Genomic DNA, 26,520 nt, shown 5'->3' on the forward strand with positions numbered 1-26,520 from the left:
GAGACATTTAGGTGAACCAGATCTCTTCGAATTCCCCAATCAAGTTCTTGAGATTAACATGGCACGGGATTGGCTTTTCTTCTTTAGTCTTCAAATCCCCATTCGTATGGCTGATAATTAGTAACTTATCTTTGTGTACTGTACCTTCAACTTCTTGATCCTAAGCATGATGGCTTCCCTTAACCTGGCAAGATAAGCATCATATTTTGCAACATTGTCTCTACATCTGATTGCGAGCTTCTTGGAGATCAGTACCAAGATATCATTAAGCAATATCAAGACTGCCCCTACTCCACTACCCTTGTTATTCATCGCACTGTCAAAGAACATAATCCAGAAATTTGACTTGTGTTCTTCTTCCTCAATACATACAATATCCTCAACTAGACAGTACATCTTCAAGGGGCAGTAATTTGGAAGTGGATGTTGTGCAAGTTGATCAGCCAACGCCTACCCTTTAATCGCCTTTTGAGTAAAATAAGTCAAATTCGGATAACAATAATTGTCACCTTACTAACCTCCCTGTTAATGCTGGCTTCTCGAAGAGGTATTTGAGGGAATCCATTTTAGCGATCAAGATAGTAGAATATGCTATCATGTATTGCCGCAATCTTTGAGTAGTCCAAACAAGAGCTAGTAAGTCATTTCCAACATCATATATCTTGATTCATAATCAATGAACTTCCTACTAAGATAATATATTGCCCACTACACCCGAATCACACACCCTATAGAAGTATCATTGACTGACAAGGTATAAAAGCAGAGGCCTCCTTGGAACTGGCAGCAAAAGCATGGGAGGGTTCAAGAAATATTTCTTGATCTTATGGAAGGCTGCTTTGCAATCGTTGTTCTACTTGCACAAGTCCTGAGCAACTTGAAGATGTGAACATAAATGGAAAGCATCTAGGCAATAAAACGTCTGATATACTTGATTGTTCCTAGGAGGCCGCGAATTTCTTTCTCGGTTTGAGGGGGAGGCATCTCCAAAATGGCCCTTTGCTTGCTTTCATCTACATTCTACCATAATCCCTTGTTCACTGACCATGAAGACTAGAAGCTTGCCTGATGATGCACTGAAAACACATTTTTAAGGATTGAGCTCGAGTACAAACTTTACAAGCTGATCCAACTTCTTCTCATATTCTTGAAATGTCCCTCCACATCCTTCAATTTCACAATCATGACATCAACATATACCTGCATTTCCTAATGCATCATTTCGCGAAATAACGTCTTCATTGCTCTCTAATTTTCCTAGAGCTATAGATCTACCAATTTTGACGCTTCTAGAGTCTTCTTCAGTACCCAAATTGACAATTTCAAAGCCTTTAGGCACTATGCTGGTCTTATCCTCAAATTTTCTTCAAAGTTGCTAAAACTCGGGGATCAGATATGTCTTCCCAATCCTTGGATTCTTCCATACCATGAGATCAAAATCACCAAACTCATAAGCATCGATTTCAAAATTAGCGACATTTTGAAGCAATTTCTAAATTTTGTTTCTTTGAGATTTTTTGAAAAAAATTCTTACTTTTGTAGATGTTGAAGATTTTCTTATATATATATATATATATAGAGAGAGAGAGAGAGAGAGAGAGAGAGAGAGAGAGAAAGAGAGAGAGACAGAGAGAGAGAGAGTTTCTCAATTTGTTGGCAAATTTTGAAACTTTTGGGCTTCTAAGCAGAGCAACATGGTAAACCAGGAACTCTCAAAAGCCTACTTGAGCTTTTCTCTACTATTTACAATGACTTCTTTTTTTCCTAAAGGTCAGTGCACTTTCTAGGCACACTAGTTGCTTCTATCACCATGGGGACAATGAACCAATTCTCACCTTACTTTACGTCCGACTATGGGCACGGGTTAAGAGGAAAACATTCTTCTAAATGGATGTTCATGATATCAACAAGGTCGAGCTCCAACTCTATGTCATAATTAGACCCACCTTGTCTTGCCATCCATACAACGTGCTCTGACACTGGCACCTCAAACCCGCCATCATTTACCTTTTCCTTACCTTTTAGGCTAACACTTGCCAAAAGCCTTTTGCAACTGTGCGATGGATAATCCACTTGCCATGCTATTGGGATTAACAACCCCTGCATTCACAAAAGTGTCGTATCTCCCTTTTGTCTTCCCTTTCCTTGATATGCATGGTATCTCGATCCCTTCATGGGTGATTCGTCACTAAAATGACATAAGCGCAATCTTGGTGCTCGGCTCTAAAATGAGCCACAATTCTTTCTAGTAAGAAGAAAATACAATCACTGACCTTGAGAGGCTTAAAGGGGATGAGATGAACACTTAGGAAACTATGATGAGGAATATCTTCGTTTGACTACTAAGTGTCAATAACAAGAACTTCAGGCTCTTTTTTAGATGGAGATTCTACTAGGAGAATGGTTTCAACCAAGATTGTAATAATCCGATTTCCAGAGACATACTTCACCCTCTGGTGAAGAGATGAAGGTATTACACAACCTCATGAATTCAAGGCCACCCGACCAACAAATTTAACGTGACTTGAAATGAGATATTGAATATGTTAGTGCCTATCCCAACTTCAAGATATATTTCCCAATCACTTCGTGTTTCATATTGTCAAAGACCCATACACATCTTGATAGGTTTGATGGATGACACTTTTACTCCTAATTTAGTTGAGGTTTGTAGGCGGCATACAGTTAGTCCAAAGCCATTATCCAACAACACCAGCGGATCTTCAAGTCTCAGTGTCACACCAATAATGGGAGGGATTGGCCATGATTTCTTCCCTCGGGGGGTAATCATCATTAAAAAAGGTGATCGCCCAAGGGGAAAGAATCTGGCCAATCATTTAGGCGATGATCTTAGGGGATACTTCTCGTGTTACGTGTGCATTGTTCCAGACTTCAATGAATGCCTTCCGATGAGCTAAAGTGATTAACAACTCCCAAATGGATAATTGGGCCTGAATAGTCTTTAGATGCATGGCCATGTGATACTCCCTAGTAGGTTTTCTTCCACATGCTAGGGGTGGTATTTTTTGCCTCATGGGTTTCCCCTGGCATGACGATGTTTCAATTAGCCTATCTTTGGTAATACCTTCCATTGACATTCATATTCCCTACCTCGGTGGCACTACGTATGGTCCCACAAAACAACATAAGGATCAATAGGAGATGCTACTGGGAAGATTAATCTAGAGGGACGGGAGTTGTAGAGACGTAAATAAGTACGGTCATTATCATTAGATGCGGAGAAAGAAGCACTTTCCCTTTGAAGCGACAAAGGTTTTGCAAGATTAGCATTCACATTTCCCAATGGTATACATGTTGCTTGAACGGGAGTGGGCAGTTTCCTCATGAGCACTAGCAGGTGGCCTTAAGACCTGCAACCCTATGGCTAGAGTCAATCAAACTCCAATACTTTGAAACAAGGCAACGGAAAGTGATGAGGATATTTAGAGAGAATGAGCGGATTCTCCTAATACCACCTCGATCTTTGTTGTTGCCAATGGATGGTTTACTTTCGCAATTCGATACCTCCCAATGAGGATAAGATGGATCAAAGAGAGGATCCTCAACTTCCACAAAGTTAACAATGGGTGTAGCTGTTGAAGTTGATGGAGCATCGTGTATAAGGGATTTTGGAGGACCCTAGTCATTAGAGTCCAGGTCTCAAACTCAATCTTCTTTTGCTCAATGAGATCCTCCACAATATGCTTCAAACAAACAAAGTGATCCATTGTACTGTCCTCGCACTTGTGGTATGGACAATGAGCATCTGAATCATACCATTTTGGACTTCCTTGGTGTTATGTACTTCCATCGAATAACATGGGGAGTAATTTTGTAATATATGGTTGGCTCACGCACGTGAAAGTTCAAGATGGCTCCTTGCCTTGTCCAGCCATGTTGTGAAGCTTGATGTATAGGAGACTAAATTGGTGCACCCAAGGTGTGCAATGGAACTTGAGAAATAGTATTTACCTTAGTCAAACAATAGGATGAGTCATTAATGTATGGACATTTTCACACCGGTCTCGAGTGGGGTTGTTTGTGGGATGCAGGGGCACACTCGGGGTGGGCGGCCCGTGTGAGGTGGGCCCCACCCGTGTAAAGCGGGTGGGTCATGTGAAGCAAAACCCATGTGAAGTGGGGCCCATGAGGGGGGTTCGGCTAAGATCCTAACCAATGTGATGTGGGGCCTGGGCTATGAGATAAAGGGATTGATTCCGCATGCTCTATCAGTTCGAGCTTTTAGAGCAAGTAGTTAATTGTCTTGCATCAAAGTGGTATCAGAGCGGGAGGTCTCGTGTTCAAGACTCATCATCGGGGGTGATTAATGTAGGGGCATTTTACCACCCGTCTCGAGTGGGGTGGCATGTGAGATGCAGGGGCACACTCGAGGTGGGTGGCTCGTGTGGGGCGGGCACTACCCGTGTGAAGCGGAACCCATGTGAAGTTGGAGCGCACGAGAGAGGATTTGGCCAAGGTCCTAACCCATGCGATGTGGGACCTGGGCTATGAGATAAAGGGATTTATTCTCCATGCTCTATCAGTTCGGGCTTTTAGAGCAAGTGGTTAATTGTCCTGCATCAGCCATTCTCACGAGTCTCTCCTTTTCCTTTCTTTTAGTTATTTTAAGAGGTTTTCCCATAAGAGGGGAGCTAGGTGCTTTCCTATTTTGACAAGGCTCTCTATACCAAATCCCATAACAATCATAGCCGAGAAGTTAGCTTGAGCATGGATCACGAGCTAACTAGCAATGTGAAATCATTTGTTCAATTTACTACATCACATCTAGTATTCGTGCCACCAAGGTTCTCCAGCGAGCAACATAAGAGCTAAAGGTTTTATTGCTCTATGGGTAATCACCAACATACCAGTGCTTTTTGGGAGCATGTCATAATCGTATGAGTATTGGTCAATGAAAAGATGAGAAAGTTGGTCCCACCAGTGTTCGAAATATTGGTATCGCGCAATGTATCGCACCCTTGGGATACAGATACATATTGATTATCGCACGGGACATATCGTTTGTATCGCGTAATTTATTGCACTTTTTGGGAAATATGGGGAAACATTGGGAAAATTGTTGAATTTTTCAATGAAACTTCAAGGATTATTAAAAAAGACCTTAATACACACTTTTAAATCATAAAATCTCAAGAACTACACATAATAGGTTTCCTTTCTATAGGGTCATAAACTATGCGTTGTCCGATTGAACTAAGACCACTATATTCAAATATGATGTAAAACATTTATAAATGTATTACGACATGTATGAAAATACAACCAATTGATAAGGTCATACAGATTTGGATGAAAGACAAACAAATATCACCTTGATGTAAAACTTTTGTGGCCCACAAAAGGTTTTCAATGGTCATTAACTACTCTTTCATGTAGTGCAGTCCACCTGACACTTTTATCTTATTCATTTCTGGACCATGGTCTAAAATAAGTTGAAAAAGCATATGAATGGCATGAATATACAATTCATACATCAAGGTGGCCCACTCAGTCAGGGGTCCCACCCACATTGCTGGTTCAAAGGTCTGAACCAAGTTGGGCTTTACTGTGCAAGGGCCTGTATGGGGCCCACTATATTGTATATGTTTTATCCACGTCATCCATACATTTTGACGGGTCATTTTAGGGCATGATCCTTAAAAAGAGGCAGATTTAAGGCTCAAGTGGACCACACCACATTAAATAGCGGTGATTGAGTAATTTGCCGTCCAATCAGTTTGAAACGTTGTAGGGCCCATCTTGATGTTTATTTGGCTATCCAACCTGTTCATAAGGTCACATAGACCTAAATGAAGGTAAAAAAATAAATATCTGCTTAATCCAAAACTTGTCCCTACCGAAAAGTTATCAATTGTAAGCGTTCAATCTCCACTGTTGTAACGTCACGGAAAAATCCGTACAAAGACTCGAGTACAACCTCAGGCGAAACAACCCAAGGACCGCACCCGGTTGTCTAATTTAGACGGGATTTAGTTAAGTACTAAATAATCAGTGGATTAAGCTTGGGCCACCATTTTCATAAATGGGAAGGCCTAAAATCAGGAATACCACTGGCTCAATGTCATCTTAAGACCTAGGAGAAATCCCAAGGGCCTGTCGCTCTCGGGAGTACATTGAAACTCGGTAACGGACCTATACCGCACGTCGAGGGTCCGATGACCACGAAATTATAGGATGATGTCCGTCCTGCTGGGCTTGACAACCATCGCGGGAATCAAGCCCAGATAGTGTCTAGAAACGCCCCAACTTGAGTCGTGAGTTAAGTGCATGGGAAACGCAAATACCTTAAGAAAATGAACTGAAACTTAAGTAAATTGGACCATTCGCTCTTACGCAAATTTGAGGAGTTCGGACCGTTAGTTTATGACAAAACTTCACTCATAAAGAAAGAAAATTTCCCTGCACATATCCGTATAACCATGTCTCCGATTGGACATGTATAACCGTTGATCTAACAAGGGCCCTCCGTAGTCGATCAGCTCATCCAATCGCACTGAAGTCATGTCCTGGTATGGATCCATTGTCAGGGAGCGTACCCTATGGCGTAGATGAGTCGTGGGCCTGCTTATGAGCCCTATTCGTAAGAAACAGCCGCCCACAGGGTATAAACAATGTATAAAGTGGCCCTGGGGCCATTTGCATCACATATGGGGCTATAAATAGCCCTCATTTCACCCTCTCCCATATACGAATTTCACAAACCCTAGAGGGAGAGAGAGGAGAAAAGAGGAAAGAGAGAAGGAGAACTTTGGGAGATCGCTGCAGAAACCTTCTCCCACAAATCCACGTGCTGAATCACCGCCCCGTTGCACTACCAAACCTCTTTCGGCTACGACTTCGGGTAAGAAATACCAACCCTAATGTCGATGTAGAGCTCTCGAATAGTTTTTCACCAACCTATCTAACCAGTTTCATCGTTTAGGTGCCCAACTTTTCATTTTTGGAAACGTAGAATTTGGACCGAGTCCGAGTCGAGCATACTAACCAAAGGTGCGGCTATAAACGCTTAGGTTGCAGTTTATCAATGCTTTCATGACAGCAAATGATTTATGTCTGTCTTGATTGCTACCGTATTGTCTTAAATACGTTGATTTCTGTATGAGATACACCTATGAACTGTGATAAATAAATGATGCACCCTATGTGTTTGTTGAAATGTTTAAATAAGCAATAGAAAATGATTAGTACTTGCCATGATTACTAATTTAGGATTCATCATTGTCATATGCATGTAGATCTCTCTGTATAAAGAATTGATAAAACACATGTTGTAACTAACGTAGTCTATGTGTTTGATAAATTGTCTAAATGAGAAATTGTTGATGGATTGTATTTACTACAAGTATTAACGTAGGATTCTTCATTCTTTTATGTGTATGTATATTTTTCTCTATGAAATCAATTGATAAATGCATGTTGTATTAGTATGGTCTATGTGTTTGATAAAATGTCCACATGAGAAATCCACATGATAAATGCATTTTGTATTAGCATGGTCTATGTGTTTGATAAAATGTCCACATGAGAAATCCACATGGATTGTTTGTTGAATGCTAGGATAAATATTACACGTGATTGTTAGCCGCATTTGAGTAAGATTGAGGCTACAAACGTATCCCAAGCAATCGGTAAAAGTCCTTGTTTGAGTGGCCGATTTAGTCTTGCCACCTTGGGTAAACTCAATGAATACGAGTCGCACGACGATTGTCGACAGTGGCTAGGCCACGAGGGGCACTTATGCGCTCCATGTCAATTCAGTCAGTGTGCGTCATACCAATCGAGCTTGCCTAATGAACCAATTGACCTATTGTATGTTTACCATGTATGAACGCAACTGCTTGAATCTAAGGTACCCCTCACCAATGTAAAAATCCACTTTAACCACGGTACCACGATCCACTAAGACTCATGAGCCGGGCATGGTGGTATGGGACACCGTGTCCAAGCTGTCGGCCTACGCTGGGGTGACGAGCCACGCCGTAGTGACCAATGAGCAACTAAGACTCATGAGCAGGGCATGGTGGTATAGGACATCGTGTTCGTAATGTCAGCCTACGCTGGGGTGACAAGCCTCCCCGTAGTGACCGTGAGCACTACTTGCAACTTGCCTTTTGTATGTGTTTAACTAGGAGTGACGAACCTAGATGGATCCAGAACATAGGAGTAGGACCACTGCGGTTGTCTGATGCCTAATGTTCGATTTGGGTTAATGTAAAAAAAAAAAGGGAGGTACCCTAGCTTCCCAAACTTACTGTGTGAATGAGCATAATTAATCACTTGGCTAACATGACCATGCATCACACTACATTAGTTAAGATGTGCCAAAAAGGCGTTGGAGTTGCACTGTTTGAGGAAGTGTTGTCATATGCGAAATAGGTTGTTGGAGTCGCGTGTGAGGGAGCATTGATGGGTGAGGGCATGCATCATTACTTGCACTCCATTTCTGCATTAAAGAGAATAGTTAGGAAGTGATTGATTATGATTGCTTTATCATCATTGCTTTGATTGACTTGATAACATGTGTAACTTTTGCCTTATAGAACCACTGAGTTGATCACTCGCTCTCACTCTGGGACGGTGTTTTAAAACACCAACCAGACGTTGATTTAGATGCAGGTACAGACGACGTCTATGCTCTGGAGCAGGACTTCTTGGATGAGGAGGAATTCTCCTACTTCCAACTCTCAGCGGGTCGATGTAGACCACGTGCCATTGCGCAAGGGAACAGTGGGCATCAGGGCTTAGTTGAACACATTTACACCACCACTTTTTGTACATTTTGAAATTATACATGTATATATTGAACCCGGTTACGTACTCATACTCTGGAAGAAATTTTGTGAAACATTTGCATACTTACATAGACATGTTTTAGAATTCCGCACTGGCTTAATTTCATTAAATCCGGAGTATGATGTGTTGTTTAGTAAAATCCCATGCACGCTTAATTCATGAATATGAAAGAAATCTGAATATCATCATCCATAAGACAAGTGATGTTCGGAATCTCGGGAGTAGAGCTTTTGTCGACCCTCGAAATTCAGGGCGTTACAACTGCTTCCTGTGGTTTGGTCCACTTGAGCCTTAAAAAGGTCTCATTTTTTATGATTGATGCCTTAAAATGATCTCCTAGATTGAATGGACATATTGGATAAAACATATACATCAAGTGGACCCCACAGCCCACAGGGGAGTTCGTCTCTAGCTAACGCCATGAGAAAGGGGAAGTAGATTGGCAGGTGTACCAGACACCATTGACCTGCTTAGTATGTTAACGTCACCAAGTTCTCCCATCATGAGGTATGTGTTATATCCAAACCATTCGTCTATTAGGCGAGCTTGTCATAAGGCTCGAGCCTAAAAATAAGACAGAACGAATGATCAAGTGGACCATACTGTAAAAGGCAGTGGGGGATTGAACATCTACCATTGATACCCTTTTAGGGGTCACAAAAGGTTTGGATCAATATGATATTTGTTTTTCCTCTTCATCCAGGTCTGTGTGACCTTATTAACAGATTGGATGGAAAATAAACGTTATGGTGGGCCCTACAAATGTTTTAACGGTGAGAATAATTGTCCCCACTTCTGTTTGTGGTGTGGTCCACTTGAGCTTTGGGTATGACTCATTTTCTAAAATGATCTTGGAAAATGGATGAACGGTGTGGATATAATAAATACATCATTTTGGTGGCCATGTTACATTGATCTCCTTTGGAACGTACAACTTGGGGATGAGGAGCGTCAGCGCGCAGGACACGTAACACGCCAGTTGAGTGGCCTTAGCCAAGAATGAGGCAGATCCAAAGCTTGAGTGGACCCACCACAGAAAACAATGGGGATTGAATGCCCACCATTAAAAAACTTCTTTAGGGCCACAAAAGTTTCCGATCAAGCTGATATTTATGTTTTCCCTTTGTTCATGTCCGCGTTAACTTATTAACAGGTTGGATCGCAAAAAAATCTTATGATGGCCCTAGGAAGGTTTCAATGGTGGACATCATTGTCTCTACTGTTTTATGTGGTGGGGTCCACTCGAGATTTGTGATTGCCTAATTCTGTCTCATTCCCTAAAATGATCTCTCCAAAATGAGGGATGGTGTAGATACAACACATACATCATGGTGGGGCCCACAAAACTTGACGCTATCACTTTGTTTGCGCCTCTACTTGTCAGTAGCTAATCCGCTCCCATTTTCGAAACAGAAAGGGTTCCTGAAGGACTGGAACCCTAAAATCTCTCAAAAATCCCCAAATTCCCTCATTCAAACCCAAATCTATATGATTTTTTGACAAATTTCTCGCCGAAACCTCGTGCGCAATTTGAATCTTTCTTCTATTCGAAGCAAAAAGGTAAGAAATCGAGATTGTTGAATTCAAAGCTCTTTCCTGTTTCTTCTTCCTTTTTTTTTCAATTTTTTTGGTAATTATGCAAGCCAAAAGGAATAAATCTACAAATAATATCTTCGATATCAAAAAAAATGGTGCGATACGTGCAATATATCGCACGATACATAGAAATCTTTCTTTTTTTTTTAATTTCTAAGGGATTTCCGCCTGATATTGTGTAACAATAATAACGGCCGATAGTATCAATATTGCGAACACTGGGTCCCACAACTACAACGACTAGGGATCCAAAGAGTGAAACTGCCTAATGACGAGGGCATGGGGCTTGTCAAACTATTTGGAAACATGAGAGTTAGTATCCCAATGTCTTCCTCACACTCACATTACACAACACTATGGAGAGCCTTTGGACTCCTTGCCAATCACACATCATGAAATTCTGCATTTTAAGGTCGGGCGGGGCGCTCGACTTAAAGACAAGAACAAACACAAATTCTTAAACCAAGTAGGTCAAGTGCATCCTCCTATCAGCTTCTTAATATCTTCTTGTAATCCGACCATAGTTGAGCGCAAGGATGATTCTTCCATCTCTTTCTGGAAAGGCCTCTCCTCTTCGTTGTGGTGGTCCAATTCCCCTTGGTTCCCCCTATCGGTTGAGGAAGTTTGGTGGTGATATGATGGGGGCGGTTGTAGATTTGTACGGGGTTGTTGATGCGACCATAGGGGTGGTTGATGTGTTGACATGGATGGCGTTTGAGAGGATAGTTGGGACGAAAGCAGGATGTCGGGAACATTTTAAGGTGGAGTGGTGTTCTTTGCAATGGTCAACATGACTCCCAAGAGTTGATTCATGGTGTCCTTTACATCCCTCATGTTTTCATTTATTGGTGCAAGAATATGGGTAATGGGCACTTCTTCAACCAAATGAGGGGGATTTGGATAGCAGTGGAGCTATTAGATTGAGGCATGACAACCCTTGACCTTGTGACAATCGGATTTCTTATGGCCAGGTGAAACCTTCAAGACCAAGGTGTTCCATATCAGATAACAGTAGGTTTTCCATATCGGATGATGGTGGTTGTAATGGTCACCACCATTACTTATACAAGTCTTAGTGTAATGGCCAATACGGGGCCAGATTTTTTTTTCAAAAAATTCTGGAAAAAAAAAATATCCAAAAAATTCAAAGAAAAATGAAAATATTCCAAATATGCATTCATTTTTTGTTTTGAACACATTTATCATAGTGTACTGGTCCACTCTTTGGTGAGAATGTTGTATCAGACTGTTTGATGAATTTATGGACTTCACAACCTGGGATTGACTGCAAACCTTCAATATTTAATTTTCTAACTATATAATATCAATGATAAATTTATTAGAATGGATTTAATACCAAAACATTTCACATTTGCAGATTTTACTATTATTTACAGTATTGGTGTATTGCATGCCTCGTAACTCATGTACATTTTATTTCAACATATAGACTCTATAGACTTTTGTGTACTATCAAGTAATTTCTACATCTAACAATTTAATATCATTTCCCTCAATAAATCTTTAAGAAAAAAGTGAAATTAAATTTGGATGTGGTGTCGCCGATTTGGGACTGATTTAGGAGCAGTTTAGCAGACCATTCTATGACCCAAATCAGTCTCAAATTAATCCAATGTACTGACACTTATCCCACTAATAGACCCGTGTACATTTGTTAGACAATTAGAAATGAATAGTCATATTTCAAAAAATAAGTGTCCGCAAAATAACAGTTAATATCGTTCAAACAACTTGATTTTGGTATTGTGACTTAGCAAAAATGGTTTCATACTCTAATTGGTTAATTTTGAGTTAATACATGACTTGTGTACAACTTTTTTATGGCCCGGATTAGGTGGGACTCAGATTTCATAGTGTAGCACACACCACCGATCTCAACGGTGTGTTGATGTGACAAAGTTTTGTGGGCCCCACTGTAATGTTTTTGTTATATCCAAACCGTCCATCCATTTTGCTAGATAATTTTAGGAAATGAGCCCAAAAATGAGGTAGATCCAAAGCTCAAGTGAACCACACCACAAAAAGTAGTGGAGAAATGATGCCTGCCATTGAAACCTTCCTAGGGTCCACCACGATGTTTATTTGCCATCCAACCTATTCATAAGGTCACCCGGACCTAAATGAAGGAAAAACAAAAATACCAGCTTGATCCAAAAGTTGTGGCCCCCAAGAAGTTTTCAATGGTAGGCTTTCAATCCCCATTGTTTTTTGTCCACTTAAGCTTTGGATTTGCCTCATTTTTTGGGCTCACGCCCTAAAATAATCTAGATAAATGGATGGAAGGCGTGCGTATAATACATACATCATGGTGGGACCCACAAAATTTTGCCAAATCAACACCACCAAGGTTGGTGGCATGTGCTACACTACACAATCTGAGTTCGACTAGCCAAGGCCCTGAACGTGGGGCCCACCTCAATGTATGTGTTGTATATCCGTGTCGTCCATCTATTTTGCTAGCTCATTTTATGGCATGGTCATAAAACTGAGGTACATCCAAATCTCAGGTGGACCACACAGTAGTGATTGAATTACCACCATTAAAAACTTCATGGGAATACAAAAGTTCTAGATCAAGCTACTATCCATGTTGTCCCTTCATCCAGGTCTATGTGACATTATTAGAGTTGTATACGAGTCAAACCCGAGTCGAGCTTGGCATAGCTTGACTCGGCTCGGCCACTAGCTGACCTCAGCTCAAACTCGGCTCGGCTCGGCTCGGTCCTCAAGCCTGACTGGCCAACTCGGGCCAGTTCGAGCCAAGATTGAGCCTGTGCGGCATTTTCTCAAACACATGGAGTGCACCTTCAATTTTTCATGGTATGTAAAACAGCAGCAGCGGTTTACAGGTATTTCAAGAAACACTCAGTAAGCAACATCAAAATCAAGATACAAGGGTATTTGTTTCATATTCATACCTTCCTCGGCACCAGCCGACACTTCGTTGAGTCATTTCATCAAACACTTGGAGGGCAACATCAATATCAAAATAACCAAGTCACCGAACCGGTTCAATCCGAGTTCGATCCAAGTTGAGTTAAGCTCGGGCAAGCTCGAACTCGGCTCAAAAATTTTTCGAGCTCAAAAAATCAGCTCGAACTCGGTTTTGAACTGAGTCGAATTGAGCTTTTTTGAGTCAAGTCGAGCGAGCTAATCAAGCTAACTCAGTTTGTGTACAGCTCTAGTCATTATCAACAGGCTGGATGGCAAATAAACATGACAGTGGCCCCTAAGAAGCTTTTAATGGTGGGCATTCAATCCTTATTGTGTGGTCCACTTGACATTTGGATCTACTTCATTTTAGGGACCATGACCTAAAATGAGCTGGAAAAACTAATGGACGATGTGGATATATAACACATACAACAAGGTGGGCCCCACGAAATAGTGCGCTTAGGGTCATTCGCCTTCGGAATATTTATAAAAAAAATAAATACATAAATGTGGCTGTGAAATGGTCATGTAGCCATTCTCGTTTAAAGAGGAGAGAGGAGGGAAAATGAAAAGAGAGAGGGAGAGAGAGAGAGTGAGAGGGCAAACCGGCAAGGGGGAGGCTTGTTGCAATAAGAAGCAACAGAAGTAGAAGAAGAGGTAAGTAGAGTTTTTACCTTTTTTTTCATTTTCTTCTCTATCATGGAGCCGTTATGGCTCCCTTTTTCTCCCTCGCCCTGCTCCAGACCCATATCATGTAACGGCCTTGGCCATTACTAGTATGAATCGGCCATTACGACCGAAACATAACCATTTTGGTACACCTTGTTTGACCGGCATTTGCTATCTACAGTATTTTCCTTTAGATGACAATTATACCTTCTTCCAATGTCAAATATCATGAGAAATGCTCCTTGACACAATTCCTTTTCCTTCCAAATTCACACACAATAAATCAAAGGGAGTGTGTGTATGCTTATGCTCTACTTTGCCTACTCTAAAGAATGCAACTATCAGTCCTAATTTCTTAGGTTCTCCCAATGATGTACATCCCAATTCAACAAATTGATCTCAAGTACGTATTGTGGAGGTGTGCGTTTGGGGAGTTCTCACCCACCGTTAAGAATGGTGCAATGCTCCCTATTCATGTACAAAGGTATCTACTCATTCAAAACAAAAGCTTTCCATAATGCAAAGTGAATGCAATTCGTGAGTTTCATTATCTCAGCCCCTCTAGCTTACAAGTCTGCATACAACAAGAAAAAAGAAAATAGATATGGTGACAAAGATGGGAAGTGCAATAAGGATGCCCTTTACAAAACAATAGCAAACATAATGGCCAATATAGGCCAAAAAGGATCCAAAACAGGGGTGAGTGCATATTTTCCAAGGTGTTTGTGGAAATTCCAATGATCAAAACTCCTGAGTCTCCTAAAGTCTACATCAATGAGATGTGTTCCCCAGTGGGTCACCATTTTTTCGATATAGCAACAAAGGTTCACTAAAAATGTAGAACCTTTTAAGTCAATCTTGGAGTCGCCACTAGTGTGGTAGGCAAGAATCCATGTTTTTACCCACTAATCGAGGGAATGATTATCTTGATCTTCAAATCTAATATGGCATATTCAAGTTCTTAAGTAAGGACCATGGTTGTGGAGTAAGGAAGATGTTAGGCACTCTACTCCATCCACGATATAGCGATCACTACTCAAGGAGAATGAAATTCAATAAATGGCTAGGCCGGTTCCCAAAAAGTAAACAAAAGAAGAAAAGAGAGAATGTTGGAGGGTTAGAAGAAGAGCTAAGAAAGAGAGTGGGAGGGATGTAGCAAAGGGTCCATGTCTTGGTCGGGTCCATGTCTTGGTCTTCTTCTCATTGTAAATTTGATGGATTTGTCATCTCTTCAAGTTGGGCTTGAACTTGAACTTGAACTTGGACTTGGACCTCCTTAAAGGTTCTTGAAGACCTTGTCATGCGGAGGATCTTCCCCTTCTTGCTTCTTTTAGGAGAGATGATGAAGGAAGAAGAATAAGAGAGCCATCATGTTACCCAAAGGTTTCTAAAGACTAAGCTCACCACCTCAAGGATAAGAGTTATATTCTTTGGCCTTGGTAGGGAAGAGCTTCCCAAGCTCTCAGCCCTTGACTCAATCTCTCCTTCTTGATTGGATATTTCAGAATTTTTCTTATGAGAGTTTGGATCATAGAGGGAGCTATAGGACTTACAATTATTTTTTTAGAGGCAAGACCTCTTCCTATAGCAAGAGGCCTCAATTTATAGAGGGGTGACAAAGCTGTAATTAGAAGAGGGGTTGCATGTTTTCCAAAGTGTGGGAATATTGTGGATGGTTAAGGGAGTGTCTTGATACAAGATGTTAATTGGGTAGCTTGGGGGTAAATTAAAGAAATTCTAGGGGTTAGGATATGAGGAAGGTTTTAGGGGGCTCCTAGAAGTTGAGAAACGAATGGTCGAGATTAAAACACTTAGGAGAATCTTGTGGCTTGGAGGGGTAGTTTTGGAATTTCACTAAATCAAGTAGATATAGGGGTGGTTTGGTAAAAAGAGGATAGGTTGGAGAAAAACTAAGGCTTCCAGGGTAATTTGGTAAAAAGTGGGTCAAATGGTCAAAGGGAAATTGGAAATTGGAAATTGGATATTGGATATTGGATTTCATTTAAGGACAAAATGGCAATTTCAAATATCGTTTTTATGCAGTCTAGCACACACACCCCTTGGTTTTTCAATCAAATCTTGGCGTTTGTTGACATAACTGGGACATGGGCCATTTGCTTTACTTGGGCCTGACCTGGGCCATGGGCCTTTTATTTCCTTTTATTAGTTCTCTTTTATTCTTGTCCCTTTTTTACCCTTTTCTCTAAGGGTAGTTTATGTAATTTTGTCATTCATTTAATATATAAAGAGATTCAAGTATCTGATATCTCTTAGTTTCTTTTCTTCCCAAGTTCTTTCTTTCCTCTAATATGGTATGACCAAATTTGCCTAATGTAGAGGCAATTAAGAAAGCTACATAGGTGAATGTATAACCTACAGAAAAGTAGGCAAATCTAACCAATCTTGCTTGCACCACTGGTTTATCGCTCCATTAAATCAAATTGGCAAAAGGCGTGCATTCATGAGCCCATGCTAAAGTTTCAATCAATTCTTGTCAATATCCACACCAGGAAATTAAGAACACAAATCCACGAGAAAATACTTAGGGTTTCTTATCTCTTGATCTCTTAATCTCTTCCCCTTCTATTCTCTTGTTCTCTTCTTCTCTTCTTTTTTTCTTTTCATATAATCTCTCTTGGTTTGAGAGTCTCAACCTTTTAATCACTGATTGTACGCAATTTATGAGGGGTGGTCCTGTGGCTATGGTGTCGAGATCTTGTTGAAGTTTTTGCTGAAGATTGTGATTAATCAAGTCTTTGACGATTTAAGGCTGTTGCGTTTTATCATAAACAACAATACGATTTTGATGAAAATTCTAGATTGATTTATTCCCTTTGGTTGGATCAAGAGAAGCGATAAGGGTCTGCTGGTCATTATCGTTTAGATAGTCTTTTTAGCATATTTTTGTCCAGATTTATAAGAATCTCCTTGTGGTAATCCTAGATTTTTCCAAATTTGTTTTCTTTTAGTAATTCAACCATAAGAACACCCCTCCCTTTTTGGTTTTTTTTTTCTAGATTTACAAGAATCTCTCTTCGCTACAAATCTACAAGTGTAACTATAGTATTAACTCTCTCTCTTGTATACCTACAAGCGCGTAACTCCCCCCCATCTCTTCTCAAGATCATGTCTTTTTCTTTCAAACCTAGGTCAAATGACCCGGGTTGGAAGTACGAGCAATATCGTAATGCTACCAAAAAAAACTCACAGTGTGTAACCTATTCAATTTGTAAGTGTTGGTGGCATTACACGGCGCCAGCAACACCTTGCAAACATGTCGAGAGCAAATGCAAGAGCATGTCCCAACATTACTCCAGAAATCTAAAATGAAGTCATAGAGTACATAGACAAATATTAAAGGAAATAACGTGATAGTGTCATACCTCGAGAAGAGTTTATGGAACAAAAAGCCCATGACAATATAGATATTGATATTGTTGACGTGGATCCACCTACCACCCCCTACATCAACCAAGCAATCTATACGAAGGCAGCCAAAAGAGCCCGTGGGCATGGGCCAATAGATAATTTGTGCAGACGACATTTTGAGGATGTCATCGACCAAAGGGGTAAAGGAAAGGACCCGCTCAAATAACACCTAAAAAATCGATACAAGAATAAAGATAGGAAAAGCACAATTCAGTACATTGCTAAGGTTATACCAAGCCAGTGTTGCTTTCAACACTAATTAAATTGAAAAGTTTCAAGGTTATGGTGGAAGCAATAGGTCGATTTGAACCTGGGCTTAAGCCTCATTCGTATCATGAGGTGAGGGAAACATTCCTCAAAACCAAGGTTGATTTTATTAGAAGCTTCATTGTCAAATATAAAGAAGCATGGAAAACATATGGTTGTACTCTTATAGCCGACAGGTTGGACACTGATAAACTTTCTAGTAAAGTTCAACTGGGACAATATTTTTGAAGTCCGTAAATGCATCGACCCATTTCCACATAGCCGACTTAGTAGGAAATGAATATATTGTCCAAGTTATCACCGACAACACTGTCTCATATATAATCACCAGTTGATAACGCAACCTCATATATAACTGTCAATCATATATAACCATCGGTCAACAACACAACCTTATATATAACTGTTGGCTGCCTTCTTATGGAGAAGAGGTGTTATTTTGGATCCCATGCAAGGCACATTGTATAGATCTAATGTTAGAATATATAAATAGATAGTACATTAAAGTGATTGTTATGACTACAAGAATCACAGTCTTTATATACAAGCATGCCCTTCTTCTCCAGTAAATAAGAAAATACATTGGGAGCAACTTTGCTTCGTCCAATTGTCACCTGATTGCAACAACCTTCTTAACACTACAAAGGTTGTATTCAAATAAAGCCAAACTTAGAAGCTTGGCGGTGTTGGCTGATTGGAATAATGGGCCTTGGTCAAAGAAAGTCGAAGGGAAGCCAGTCCAACAAACCATCCTTTCAAAATCTTTTTTGACACGAGTGTTGTAGGCATTAAAATCATCAGAACCCTTGGTGTGTTGCGATCAATGTTGTCAGATTGTATATGCGATTAGCATATGCGATCGTTCAATCGCATATGCCATGGCATATTTTTTTTTAAATGATAAAATTGTGAAAAAGGGAAAAAAATAGAAATATATATATATATATATATATATATATATATATATATATATTCTAAAAAAATAGGAAAAACTTGCCCAATTGGTAAACATGACTGGATTGGGTTATTTTACTTATTTCATTATAGTTTGAGTGTTTCATTAAATTATATATTTAATTACTTATATTATATAGTATAAATTTTAACAAAATAATCACCAAGCTACATAAAAAGAGAATTAATTATTAAAAACTTTAAACAAAGAAATTTTACTGATAAATGGATAACTTGAAATAACTTACAACTTAGTTTACAAAAAGTAAGCACAACTTACAAAATACAAAAAATAAACATATTTGAAATAGTTGTAAAGAGATTAAAGTAAGAGAGAAAGAGGTGTAAGAGAGAGAGTAGGAGATTTAGAGCTTCGGAGTAAAGAATAGTGAAAATGGAGGACATATCTCTCTCTCTCTCTCTCTCTCTCTCTCTCTCTCAAGGTAACACTACTAGGGATTGAACCCTGGATCACTCACACATACTAAACTATCTTTACCAGCTCATCTAACAATCCAGAAACTCATTTAATCTCTTATAAAAATAAAATAAAATAATTTACCGTTTCTAAATAATTCTTTTTTTAAATGTGTTTTCCTAATTAATCCTTAAAGCCCCACCAATTTAAAAACATAAAATGAAAGCCAATTGAAGCTTAAAATAGAAGAAAACAAATATAATTTAATACTGAAACGGGATTTGAATCATAAATCATAGGATTCATATAAAAAGGGATTCAAAGGTGGGATTCAAATCATTTTGCTTAAGATTTGACTCAAATTGTAAATCGTTGGATTTTGACAACTTTGCTTCCAAATATACAAGTTTAACCTACTTAGTCTTAAACTGTTAGTTGTAATTGACTGATGGGCTACCTATAGGGTGGACCCGAATAGAAAGGATACAGCATAAAAGAAGCTGGCTATGAAGATTCTTAGCCTTAAATGTTCTGCTAGCGGTTGTGAGAGCAATCAGAGTACATTCGAGTTAATAAGTTTGGTAATCCACTCCTTAATGTTGACTTTAGTTTTATATCTTAGAGAGTTAAAAAGTGAACAGGGACATCGCTAATATACTTTCTTAATGCAGATTCACACACACACACACACACACACACACACACACACACACACACACAAAAGGAATTGTCTTGAACAAAAGAAGCTCAATGCCTTGGTATTTGTCCAATACAACCAAAAGTTACAAGAACGATTCTAGGCTATGCAAGAAAAGTCTTGTTTCTATGATCCTATCCGCCTAGATGATTTGGAGGCAAATAGTGAGTGCTTGTAAAGACAGAGGACCTGGTCTTTACGGTTAAGGACCTAACATGGGGCCCACGTCAAAAATGTTGAATTCAGATCGGCACTTGAATAAAATTCTTCTTCCACTCGAAGACGAAGAAGAGTGGCGAGTGGTAGCAGTCAAGACCGAGTAGTGGATGAGATCAAGGAGACAAAAATAAAAATAAAAATAAAAAAAGCGAATGTGATCAAGATCAACCATTGGATGTGGATGAAGTACTAATGTGACTAATGATGAAGAAACAAAAAAAGCTGAAGTATATGTCGAAGAAGACGACGATGATGACAATGGTGGTAATAATATTCCACAATGGCAACTAGATCAATATATATAGTAGACTATATTAGTATGTTTATTTTTTTATATTTTAAATTTAAAAGTCAATAAATTAAAACTGATAACTTCATAAGTTGTGCTTATTTTTTGTAAATTGTAAATTGTATTTGTAAATTAAGTTGTAACTTGTAAGTTGTTCAAGTATCAAGTTATCATTTATCAATAAAATTTCTATGTTCGAAATTTTAAAAAATTAACTCTCTTAATTTAATTTGTTAATTGTTTTGTTAACTTCCATGTAAATATAATATAAGCCTTTCTTTGTCTCATAGGGTTTTTTTATTGTACTTGTTTTGTTCATAAACTTGATGGTACTACTACTAACAAGCTAATTTCTCGGTCTGAAAATTGTGTTTTTCCTAGGATATTCACTATCCCTGAAGGGGTATAAGTGCTATAACCATCTGACTCGTAAAAAGTATGTGTTAGTGGATGTCACATTTTTTGAGGATGTTCCCTACTACTCATCTGAAGGGCGTTAATCTTACCAATTAGGGGAGACCTTATTGCCCCAACCTATACCTCTTTCAGTCCCCTCGCTGGATGAGGATTCCCATCCTTCTGACCCTCTCAAACCATCAGTTGTGTATCAGAGAATGAAGAAATCCTCCACCAATCAGCCTACCATCATTCCATCCACTTTTGATGGAAATCCAGGTGGTATCCCTTCCTTTTCTAATGATCTCCTTATTACTTTACACAAGCCTAGTCAGTCATGTACTCATCATCTTATCCATCACTATGTTTCTTTTTAGTGCTTATCACCTACTTCCAAGTCCTTTGTTGCCTCGGTCTCATCTTCCTCTATTCCACGCACTTTAAAGGAGGTCATCAATAGTTTTGACTGGAAGCAATCTATGATGGAAGAAATGCAAGCTCTTGAGCAAAATGATACATGGGAGCCAGTTCCCTTACCTAAGGGCAAGTAGACAGTTGGGTACCGGTAAGTCTATACTATTAAGTACCTTCAAGATGGATCAATTGACAAGTATTAAGCTCGACGAGGATTCCCTTTTTTAAGGATGTTCCCAACTTCTCATCTGAAGGGCGTCTGTTACACAATCATCTTACCAATCAGGGGGAGACCTTGTTACCTCAACCTATACTTCTTCCAGTCCCCTCACTAGATGAGGATTCCCATCCTTCTGACCCTCTCAAACCATTACTTGTGTATCAGCCAGTGTTTGCAATATCGATACTATCAGCCGATATTATCGTTATCGCTGGCCAACGACACGATATCAGCCGAAAATCCCTCAGAAATTATTTTAAATAAAAAAAAAAAAAAATTTCTATGGTATCGTGCAATATATTGCATGATATCGCACCACTTTTCGCGATATTGAAGATATTATCTGTAGATTTATTCCTTTTGGCTTGCATAATTACCAAAAAAATCGTAAAAAAAAAAAAGGGAAGAAGAAACAGGAAAGAGCTTTGAATTCAACAATCTCGATTTCTTACCTTTTTGCTTCGAATAGAAGAAATATTCAAATTATGCATGAGGTTTCACAAGAAATCTGTCAAAAAATCCTATAGATTTGGGTTTGAATGAGGGAATTTGGAGATTTTTAAGAGATTTTAGGGTTCCGGAAGGTCCGAAACCCTTTCTGTTTCGAAAATGGGAGCGGATTAGCTACTGACAGGTAGAGTGGTGCAAATAAAGTGACTCGGCAAGTTTTGCGGGCCCCACCATGATGTATGTGTTGTATCCACTCCATCCATCATTTTGGAGAGATCATTTTAGGGAATGAGACAAAGAATGAGGCAATCCCAAATCTCGAGTGGACCCCACCACATAAAACAGTAGAGACAGTGATGTCCACCATTGAAACCTTCCTACGGTCCATCATAAGATTTTTTTTGTGATCCAACCTGTTAATAAGTTAACACGGACATGAACGAAGGGAAAACATAAATATCAGCTTGATCAGAAACTTTTGTGGCCCCCAAGAAGTTTTTTAATGGTGGGCATTCAATCCCCATTTTTTTCTGTGGTGGGTCCACTCAAGCTTTGGATCTGCCTCATTCTTTGGTTAATGCCCTAAAAAGATCTCTCCAAAATGATGGACGGTGTGGATATAACACATACATTATGGTGGGCCCATAGAACTTGGTGACATCACTTTAGTAGCCAATGGCTACTCAACTGGTGTGTTACGTGTCCTGCACGCTGACGCTCCTCATCCCCGAGTTGTACGTTCCAAAGGAGATCAATGTAACATGGCCCCCAAAATGATATATTTATTATATCCACACCGTTCATCCATTTTCCAAGATCATTTTAGAGCATCAGCCCAAAAATGAGTCATACCCAAAGCTCAAGTGGACCACACCACAAATAGAAGTGGGGACAAGTATTCTCACGGTTAAAACATTTGTAGGGCCACCATAATGTTTATTTTCCATCCAATCTGTTAATTAGGTCACACAGACCTGGATGGAGAGGAAAAACAAATATCATATTGATCCAAACCTTTTGTGACCATTAACAGGGTATCAATGGTAGACATTCAATCCCCCACTACTTTTTACAGTATGGTTCACTTGATCATTCGATCTGTCTTATTTTTAGGCTCGAGCCTTATGACAAGCTCGCCTAATGGACGAATGGTTTGGATATAACACATACCTCATGATGGGACCCACAGAACTTGGTGACGTTAACACACCAAGCAGGTCGATGGTGTCTGGTACACCCGCCAATCTACTTCCCCTTTCTCATGGCGTTAGCTAGAGATGAACTCCCCTGCGGGTTGTGGGGTCCACTTGATTTATATGTTTTATCCAATATGTCCATTTTAAGGCATCAATCATAAAAAAATGGGACCTTTTTAAGGCTCAAGTGGACCACACCACAGGAAGTAGTGGAGATTGAACGCTTAAAATTGATAACTTTTCGGTAGGGACAAGTTTTGGATCAAGAAGATATTTATTTTTCACCTTCATTTAGGTCTATATGACCTTATGAACAGGTTGTATAGCCAAATAAACATCAAGATGGTGCCTACAACGTTTCGAACAAATTGGACGGCAAATTACTCAATCACCGCTATTTAATGTGGTGTGGTCCACTTGAGCCTTAAATCTACCTCTTTTTTAGGATCATGCCCTAAAATGACCCGTCAAAATGTATGGACACGTGGATAAAACATATACAATATAGTGGGCCCCATACAGTCCCTGATAGGTTAGGTTCGTCTATCTCTCACGTAGTAAAGCCCAACTTGGGTGAGACCTTTGAACCAGCAACGTGGGTGGGACCCCTAACTGAGTGGGCCACCTTGATGTATGAATTGTATATTCATGCCATTCATATGCTTTTTCAACTTATTTTAGACCATGGTCCAGAAATGAATAAGTTAAAAGTGTCAGGTGGACCGCACTACATGAAAGAGAAGTTAATGACCATTGAAAACCTTTTGTGGGCCATAAAAGGTTTTACATCAAGGTGATATTTGTTTGTCTTTCATCCAAATCTGTAGGACCTTATCAATTGGTTTTATTTTCATACATGTCTTAATACATTTATAAATGTTTTACATCATATTTGAATATAGTGGTCTTAGTTCAATCGGATAACGGATAGTTTATGACCCTATACAAAGGAAACCTATTATGTGCACTTCTTTCTTGAGATTCTATGATTTAAAGGTGTGTATTAAGGTCTTTTTTAATAATCCCTGAAGTTTCATTGAAAAATTCAACCATTTTCCCAATGTTTCCCCATGTTTCCCAAAAGGTGCGATAAATTACGTAATACAAACGATATATCCCATGTGATAACCGATACGTATCTGTATCCCAAGGGTGCGATACATTGCGCGTTACCGATATTTCGAACGCTAGTATCAGTGAAGGAAGAAATCCTCCACCTATCAGCCTACCATCATTCCATCCATTTCTGATGGAAATCCAGGTGTTATCCCTTCATCTTTTGATGATCTCCCTATTGCTTTACGCAAGCCTAGTTAGTCATGTACTCGTCATTGTATCCATCACTATGTTTTCAGTGCTTATCACCTACTTCCAAATCCTTTGCTACCTCATTCTCATCTTCCTCTATTCCACGCACTTTCAAGGAGGTCATCAGTAGTTTTGACTGTAGGCAAGCTATGATGGAAGAAATGCAAGCTCTTAAGCAAAATGATACATGAGAGCTAGTTCCCTTACCTAAGGGCGAGCAGACAATTGAGTGTTAAAAAGTCTATACTATTAAGTACCTTCCAGATGGATCAATTGACAGGTATAAAGCTCGATTAGTCGCCAAGGGCTACACTCAAACCTATAGCATGACTACTTCGAGACGTTCTCTCCAATGGTTAAACTTAATTCAGTTTGTGTGATTATCTCTTTGGCTGCAAATCTATCTTGGCCACTATTCCAACCAAACGTGAAGAATATCTTTCCATGGAGATCTTGCTAAAGAAGTCTATATGGATCTGCCACCAGGTTTCTCCTTGACTAGTGGCTCACATCGAGTTTATCATTTCAAAAAGGTCATCTATGGTCTTAAGCAGTCACCACAAGCCTAGTTTAACAAGTTTAGTTGTGCATGTTAGACTTTGGCTTTGTTCGCAGCCATTCAAATTACTCTCCATTTGTCACCGCACTATTAGGATTATGGCATTACTTATTTATGTAGATGATATTGTCTTGGCTGATGATGATGTTGTAGGCATTACTACTCTCACATCTTTTCTTTAAACGCATTTTGCAATCACAAATTTGGGTATTGTTCACTAGTTTCTCGGTATTGAGGTTGCTAGGTCAAAGGCTGGGATAGTTTTGTCGCACTCAACCTCCTATCGGGAGGGGCATGCTTGGGTATTGACCCATTGCTACTCCTATGGATGTTGATGTTGCTCAAAAACTTAGGCTTAATGATGGAGACCCTTCATCTGATCCTGGCATGTATTGTCGTTTAGTTAGTCGTCTCATTTATTTCACCATTACATGGCCTAACCTATCATTTGCAGTGAACGTTGCCAACCAGTTTATGCATGCACCTCGTACAACTCATCTTTCTACCATGTATCGGATCCTCTATTATCTGAAATTGACTCCTGGTCGAGGCTTTCATCTCATTGGTTATTTTGATGCTGATTGTGTTAAGAATCTTCATGAACGGCAGTCAACATCTGGCTCTTGCACCTTCGTGGGTGGCAATTTAGTCACTTGGAAGAGTAAAAAGCAATCAGTGGTTACTTGGTCCACTACAAAAGCTAAATATAGGGTGACAACACATGCCACGTGTGAACTTATGTGGCTCCGCACTCTATTACAAAAACCTGGTTACCCTCATTCTGGTGTTATTCCTCTCTATCGTGACAATCAAGTTGACATTCATATTGTTAGCAATCAAGTGTTTCACAAACGCACTAAACACATTGAGATAGTTTGTCACTTCATCTGTGAAAAGGTAGTCATTAAGGAAATTGAAACCCCATTCATTGGTTCAGGAGAGATACTAGCTAAAATATGTTCACTAAATCTCTTGGTCGAGACACCTTGCATAGTCCGGTCAACAAGCTGGGCATGATTGACATTTATGCTCCAACTTGATGGGGAGTACTCAGAATGTATGTATATTTTGTACCTTTTTTGTGTGTGTGTATACATATCCTGTAAAATTTGCTAGAGTACTATTAATGTTTATATCTCAATAGTATGAGGGTTATGTAGGAAATAGACAAGAAGTTACCCCTAGACTCTTTTCTTTCCTCTCTCTCTCTCTTCTACTTTTTTCTACAGATTTCTCCTTGATTCTACTTCCACTTGTATAAGGGCTCATTTGGGAGCTTGGATTTAGAATGCTTTGAAATCCAATTCGCAATAACATTGGAATCATGATGATTTCGAATCCTCATTTGTGTTTGGTTGAAATGCACTGGAATCCAAATCTCCCATTTGGAAGCTTGTATTTGGAGGGCATTTGAATTCTTCGGTATATTCACAAGACTTAGATTTGATTAACTAAATCAACTTTCATATCTCGAATTTGTCTATATACATCATATTTGATAGAATTATTGTATTAAGCCCATTGACATATATACCTTGGCCAAAAAGGAGGAAATTTTGAGCCTTTGGTGGGCCACATATGCAAGGATCACAAACAAGCGAATCACCGATGTTTTCTAACTGTCCATTTAGATGTCCAACGTTTGGATGGTTCAGATCATTCTATTGGTG

At 39.4% G+C, this 26,520-nt stretch overlaps 1 protein-coding gene across 2 annotated transcripts in view; it reads right to left on the reverse strand.

Moving 5' to 3' along the window:
• LOC131219088 (methylthioribose kinase-like) overlaps positions 1-26,520 on the reverse strand; it is a 62,815-nt gene that overhangs the window by 24,771 nt on the left and 11,524 nt on the right. The gene's annotated exons all lie outside the window — the stretch shown is intronic.

The sequence above is a fragment of the Magnolia sinica genome, chromosome 11, assembly GCF_029962835.1.
Source record: "Magnolia sinica isolate HGM2019 chromosome 11, MsV1, whole genome shotgun sequence".
In the NCBI taxonomy this organism is placed as follows: Eukaryota; Viridiplantae; Streptophyta; class Magnoliopsida; order Magnoliales; family Magnoliaceae; genus Magnolia; species Magnolia sinica.